Below are 7,500 nucleotides of genomic sequence, written 5' to 3' on the forward strand. Positions count from 1 at the left end.
TAATGAAACCCACTTTCTCGTACCCTCGCTTTCAGTGCTCTATTCATATTTCTTTCTCTCTTTCCCTCTAAAAATGGCAACACTATTAACTCTTCCGCCTCTCTAATTCCCTCACTCCTATACACACACGCATGCACACGCACACGCACACACACGCACGCACACTCACACACACACACACACACACACACACACACACACACACACACACACACACACACACACACACACACACACACACACACACACACACACACACACACACACACAGGTATCCCATCTTTTGCCACCTCCCCCGCTTTTCGCCACCTGATTTTGTGTGTCGGTACACGACACATCCATTGGTACTCAGACGCGCATGTAGGTCAGGGAGAAAATAACGGGATCCTTCATAAACTATCTGGTTGTTGATGCAACAATATAATTTCACAACGGTCTTTTCAGACATGAAACCTAGTCCAGTCTGAAGTAATAGCAAAAACACATCCCACTACCCACTATCCCACAACGGAGTGTGATGTTAAATCAATTTGAATCACATAAGGTGGCACTTCTATAGTGTAGCCTTTATTTAAGGCACATTATTAATAAAAGGAAGAAGAAAGAGATATTGAACAGTTTTGCAACCTGCAATTTGCATCTGAGCGAAGATAGAAGATAGAAAGATACAAAAGAGGCCGACGCCGTGTCCCATGTGTGCGCACGGTACACGCACCACTCCCGGTCGTCTTTATCCAATGTGTTGGCTAATAACTGAACTAAACACACATTGATTCATTCTGGAGATCTAAAAAAGAAAACAGAGCTTCCACTCGACCTAGTAAAAAGAAAATGACCAGACCACACCATGGGTGCTATAATTGAGCCCCTATGCATGTCTCCACCATCACACACAATACCAAACATGGGATGCAAATGTTTTACGTTTCACATGCGACCATGAGAAAAATAGGCAGTGCGCATCGACTTTTCGGTTGCATGATTACATTACAACGGACGCTTCAGTTACGAATTCCCCTCCTACCTTAACGGATATCAAGGCGGGTTTCTTTAAAAGAGCGTGTGTTCCCTCTGTATCCCCGTCGTCGTCCCGTGGTACTCGTTGTTATTGTCTCGGAGCGTCCGCCGTCATCAGACTGGTGCGCGTCGTGAGATGCAGTGTTGCCAGATTTGGCCTGATCTCTCTCCCAATCTGGCAACGCCTGGCTCCAATACTGGTGAGGAACAGAGGTAAAGGACCAATGAGCTGCTCTCAGATGAGCACCGCGCAGACACGGTCTGCAGAGCTGATATATTGAGGGTGTTATCATCTATCGAAAGAAAAAGGGTCTTGAGAAATCAGGTTAACAAATGATTTTACCTGCAGGCTTTGTGATTATTGGGTAGGCTTTCCGTGTGTGTATAAAGATGCTGCTCCTTTGGATAATTGTAAAATATTTATGAACGGTATGAATACAGCATCTGGCCCCTAGATGGGAGTACCACCACTATAATAAAACTGTAGGCCTACTGCGCTCTATTACAAAGGGAAGGAACACATTTCTATATAGGCTACATATCAGCTATGGTATAAGGGGCCCTATATATAGCGTAATGCATGTAGATCTTTAGAAGTCCTGCATTAAAGTAAACTTCTATATTGGCTAAGTTGTGTGAGGGACATGCAACTTGCTGTTTTGTATTTCTTGGCCGTTCATTTGGCCGCCGTTGAGATTGTCTCGACAGCCAAAGCGGCCCCTAGAGGTCGCCCTTCTCTCGTCCATCCAGGCTACGATTTAGAACGGCATTGTGTGGCTTCGTGCCATTTAGTTGTAAGGTCCAGATTGCAAACCACTAAATAACTCCCCCAGCACAGGCCCCCAGGATAGGCGCATACTTCCGCAATCCACCAGTGCTCAGAGGCCAAGCCTGGTATTGCAGCTGTTTAAGCTGGCTGTGGACGGGGGTCCGTCATTTCATGTGGCCCAGAAGTAGATATCGCCGTCCACTCCAATACAAGTGGGGAACAGGATTGTGTCTCCGCAAAAAATGTCTGGATATCAATCAAAGGCTCATACTTATATTTCTACCCTGTTCTAAAAAAATGTAAGTTTTTTCTTTTCAAAACGCCTCCTCAAGCGTTTTATTAGCAGTTTATGTTGGGTGGGCAGCTGAAAGGAGTCGTACTGAAACAAACGGCTCCTTGCTATGGCTGAGAGGCTTGTCAGCTGATGAGGTGCACCTGTGCAGGTCTGCCACGCAGGCTTTAGCCAGTCTCTCTCTCTTTCCACAGAGGCAGGTGGGCTTGGGTTCTGTTTAGGGTGGTTCCTTAAGGTTTTGGACCTTTGGATTGGTTCCATGTTTTGTTTTATGTTAACACTATTCAACATCCCCACAGCACACTTTCCACTGCCCATATTCATAGGCTAGTCGAAATAATTGTGTGTTTGGTCAGTAGTTCCGTTGGTTGGTCACATATGTTGGTTTGCTGTGCAGGTTTGGTTTGTTGCATTTTGTTTGGGTATTTCCAACATGGTAAAGATGGTTTGTTGTTCCCAGTTGTGAGAAGGTGAAATCCTCCCCCTTCTCACTGTCCCGCATTAGAGGAATTATTATTATTATATTGTGTGTGTATATATTATATTGGGCTGGTGTAAAATTGGTCTTCCGTCCCGGTAGGGGGCAGTATGCTAAGGGAGCTTAGGATCAGAGTATCAGGGAATAGCCCAGGGGGGTGTTGATAGAAACAGCTGTTTTGTAAATATCTTTAGGTTCTGCACAGGGTGTGGGTATATATGTATTTGGTGATTGTTTATTTAGTATCATGTTTATTTAGTATTCACACAATGTACTTTCTGTTCAGTTATGTTGGATTGTTAGCTTTAGGTAAATAATGTTCCCCAACTAATGGTCTGGCCCATACGGCCGTGATTGGTCCAATTGCCATTTCCCTATTTAAGGGCTTTCTCATTTGGTGTTTGGGGCTGAAGGTGGTGCTGGTTAGGTTAGGTTAGGTTAGGTTAGGTTAGGTTAGGTTAGGTTAGGTTAGGTTAGGTTAGGTTAGGTTAGGTTAGGTTAGGTTAGGTTAGGTTAGGTTAGGTTAGGTTAGGTTAGGTTAGGTTAGGTTAGGTTAGGTTAGGTTAGGTTAGGTTAGGTTAGGTTAGGTTAGGCTAGGCTAGGCTAGGCTAGGCTAGGCTAGTTTTTGTGGGCATTTGACTGAACAGCCCAGACAAATATTGCCGCCAACATGGCACTTCGAAACAGACCACCGCAGTGAGTAAAAGTTATTTTCCTTTATTAATTGTTGATGTTTTTGTGCTGTCTCCTCAGACACAAGCCATCAGTATCCCTGCTCTTTGCACCTTGACATGCATGTCGCTGCTGTTTGTTAACCTAGCTTTGCTGATTTGTACCTTGTGATGTGTGTGTGTTTTTCTTAACAGGTGTTAGATGACTGACAAGATCTATGGGGGGGCCCCCTTTGGGCCCCCCCATACCAACTTAGTCTTCAAAGGAATCTAGTGCCATGGGACTCCAGTGTCTTCAAAACATCCTTGGAATACATGTGTATGAATGGTCCACCGAAGGGTTGATCTGGAAGCCACCACGGTCCACGCAGTAATCTGCTGCGTGGGCCGTAGTGGCTTCCAGAGCCATCTTTCGGTCTTGGTCAGGATTTGTTACAGTTGCCCTTCAATGTAGCAGGCTACTGGTTTCTGAAGAAGCCTGCTTTATGTAGTATTGGAGTACAAATATTGTGCAAAATGCTCATGTAATTGCACTAGCACTAGTAACCTGTAGATTAGCTTAGTTTAACGTCATTCCGTGCTGTCTCTGTCAAATGTGTGGCTTACTTTAAGTCCACAAGGCCCTCTGGTAAACCACGTTGGAACACCCCTGGACAAGGTGATTAGTCACTGGGTGTGTGCTAAAGTTTTGTTCCATTTTTCACTAGTTGGTTAAGGTTTGATAGAATTGTTTGGATGCTAGCGACGTGATGGCGTATGTACAAGAGCCTACCGTGGCCAGGCCACAGTTGCGACGGCCACGGCCAGATGGCCTAGTGTGAGTGCAACCTTGATTGCATTTGTATACTGTTTACCATTGGATGTTTATGCAATTTGGCTTAATTCATCCGCAGTAAAGGTTCATTTGACTATTCCAGGGTCGTTTTGTACAGGCTTTCAATTGACCATGTTGACTAGTTTGTGGGAAGTTTTTTGTTGTTTTTTAACCCTTGCTTACAATCCAACGGTTGTGACCACTTATGCAACTGGGCTGTGAACCTTGCAATTCTAGTTGCATATTTGTACACGCAAGCTTGTCCATTTCTATCGCCATCACTAACACTAGCTTCAGCATTTCCTTGTAGGCCATTAGCTGACTTGTGTATTGGAGCGATGATTTGGGTATTTTAAGATGCTTGAAAACCTAAAATAAAGCAAAATGCGTGTCTGGTGTGCAAGAGCCAATTTGTTGGTTTGCAGTAGTCGAGGAGTTGCCGTAGGTCGTAAGCCATCTGGAGGTTGTGGCAATGGAGGCTTGTGGTAGATCTGCCATCCAAGAAAGGTTAATTCTTCTGAAGCATCATTAATAGTTTAGTAAATTGAATCTATTCATATAGAACTATAAAATCCAAGACTGCAGCCAGTAACTTGGATCGCAATATGTGGAAAGTATTAGTCTTCATTTGTAACAACAGAATAATTAACATGACTAACTGGGTTTCTTCCATTTTCTAACTAGGGGGACTTGACTGGTGAGTCTACTGGATTAATCAGTAGCGGTACTTTGCCCAACAGATTTGATGGCATGACTACAGGGTGACAAAGACAATTATTCCCTGCCTTTCAAAAGAGACTTCTAAAACATATCTGCTAGAACAGTTCCTGTACTTTTTGTATAATTTGGTCATGCTGCAAATTTACTTTTTGTAGTTGCTCCATATTTAGTTCTTTGACAGCCTCACCTGCTAGAAAAGTCTATTCAAATTGGCTAAATATAATGAACTAAATTAATAGCCATGAAATGTTGTCACTCATACTAATGGCAAATACCCTCTTTCAGTTGGTGGTTCAACACTGATGTCTCTCTAGGCTTGAGGGAGAGCTCACAAGTAAATTACACGAATGTCCTGGAGCAATTGGGAATACACTTTTATTTAGTCTACCTGACCAGGGACATCTTTGAACTATAGGTCACCTAACCCAAACTTTTCACTCTTGTTAGGTTGTCCTTTTCTCTTGTTTTAACCCGAAAGGGCTGAAATATCGACATTTCAGGTATTCTGTTTGGATAATGTGCAAAACTTGTGGCTTCACTAATAAAAAAAATTAACAAATGTATTTTTCTTAATGTGGTTAAAAAAATGAAACTCTGAAATTTTTTAATTTGATAAAACACAACTATGGGTTAAAGGTATTAGCTTTGGGCATCTTTTGATATTTTTAGAATCTAGCTCCATTGCCGTTAGAAATGGTGTCTCCCAGTGCTGCAAAGTGCTTCCACAAGTTTAAAAAAGAATGGGCAGAAAAGGAACTGCCAACTAAATCTATTTAACATGGGTAGAAAGTTTCCATGGAAGCTCTTGGCTGCTGGTTCCCAACACAGCTCTACTGTTAGCCTGTGACCTTGCGTTTAACTTTTTTTGACTTGACTTTCACAAAAGAGAAATGAACTGGTTAATACAATAAAGACATTTCATGGTACCATTTTGAACTGTTTGTGGATATTGCAGTAAATCCATATGCTTGAAACTTTTCAATAATGCATATCAACGAAACAATGGAATGAAATAAATAGTTCAAGCAATTTGTGGGACTTTGAATGGGAATATTCTATAAATGTCTTTATCATCTTTCGTCTCAACACTTCTGCTGCAGCCGCTGTTGAAGCGTATGAGTCCTTTGAGACCCCCTTTGATAAAAGGGGTTCTCAAATGTTGACCCTCAGTCACCTATTGCATCACTTCCTTTAGGGCTTCGGCCTCCTAATTAATCATAGTATAATTGAATGCCCTTTCATATATATGATACCTCCACCACTGGGACGTGGCAACAATTCTCCAAATCCATATGGGGGGGATGCTTGTGGACAGTAGGGGTGTATACTTGACATAAATAGGAAGCAAACTCATCTCACAAATGAGTAATGATATCTCACAAATATTTATTTAATAAATTGTTTCAATTTATAATAATCCAAAATCCAATGGCAAAACCAGGCCCCCAGGATAGGCGCATACTTCCGCAATCCACCAGTGCTCAGAGGCCAAGCCTGGTATTGCAGCTGTTTAAGCTGGCTGTGGACGGGGGTCCGTCATTTCATGTGGCCCAGAAGTAGATATCGCCGTCCACTCCAATACAAGTGGGGAACAGGATTGTGTCTCCGCAAAAAATGTCTGGATATCAATCAAAGGCTCATAATTATATTTCTACCCTGTTCTAAAAAAATGTACGTTTTTTCTTTTCAAAACGCCTCCCTAAGCGTTTTATTAGCAGTTTATGTTGGGTGGGCAGCTGAAAGGAGTCGTACTGAAACAAACGGCTCCTTGCTATGGACCTATTTTGAAGTGCACGGATCCATTAACTTCCGAATTAAATTAAATTCCGAATTAACTTCCATTAACTCCATTAACTTCCAAAGTCTGAGATTAGTCCTTTTACTTAGCATGAATGGCGTTGAACACGGATATATAACACACATATCATTTAAATAGCTGTAACAGGCACGGACGTATTGATTACCTGAATGATTATGGGAGACCTACGTAATTTTCATAATATTGTTAATTGTCTAATATTAACATTTCAGTTGCGTTGTCCATGCCCCGGCCCATGGACATATTAAAGGATGGACCACAGACCGAAAATGGCCGCCCATTCATTCCTATGGAAACTGCTCAGTGGCGCAGGGCATCATACAGGAGCGATTTGCTTCCGCGTTATGTGGCCAAGACACGTGACCTAGTCCGTGACGTACCGGATGCAGAAATATAGAACTGATACCGTAATGCACCGCTTCTTTGTCTTTGGATCTTTTGAATAAATGGATCAATAGATGATGAATCACAATGATCGCAAGCAGAGGACCGTGAGAGTTATTGAGCAGCAGATGAACCAGTCCAAAAAACGGAGCACTGAACTAGGCCCTCTCGGATGCCATTTGCTTCACTACGACTCCTTTCAGCTGCACACCCCTCTTCCCCAGCGAGATAACGGCTAATAAAACGCTTGAGGTGGCGTTAAGGAAAGAAAAAACTTAATTTTTTTTAGGACATGGCATGAAGGTAATTATGAGCCTTTGATTGATATCCAGACATTTTTTGCGGAGACACAATCCTGTTCCCCACTTGTATTGGAGTGGACGGCGATATCTACTTCTGGGCCACATGAAATGACGGACCCCCGTCCACAGCCAGCTTAAACAGCTGCAATACCAGGCTTGGCCTCTGAGCACTGGTGGATTGCGGAAGTATAATAATAATAATAATAATAATAATAATAATACATTTAATTTAGA

Source organism: Gadus macrocephalus, chromosome 2, assembly GCF_031168955.1.
Source record: "Gadus macrocephalus chromosome 2, ASM3116895v1".
In the NCBI taxonomy this organism is placed as follows: domain Eukaryota; kingdom Metazoa; phylum Chordata; class Actinopteri; order Gadiformes; family Gadidae; genus Gadus; species Gadus macrocephalus.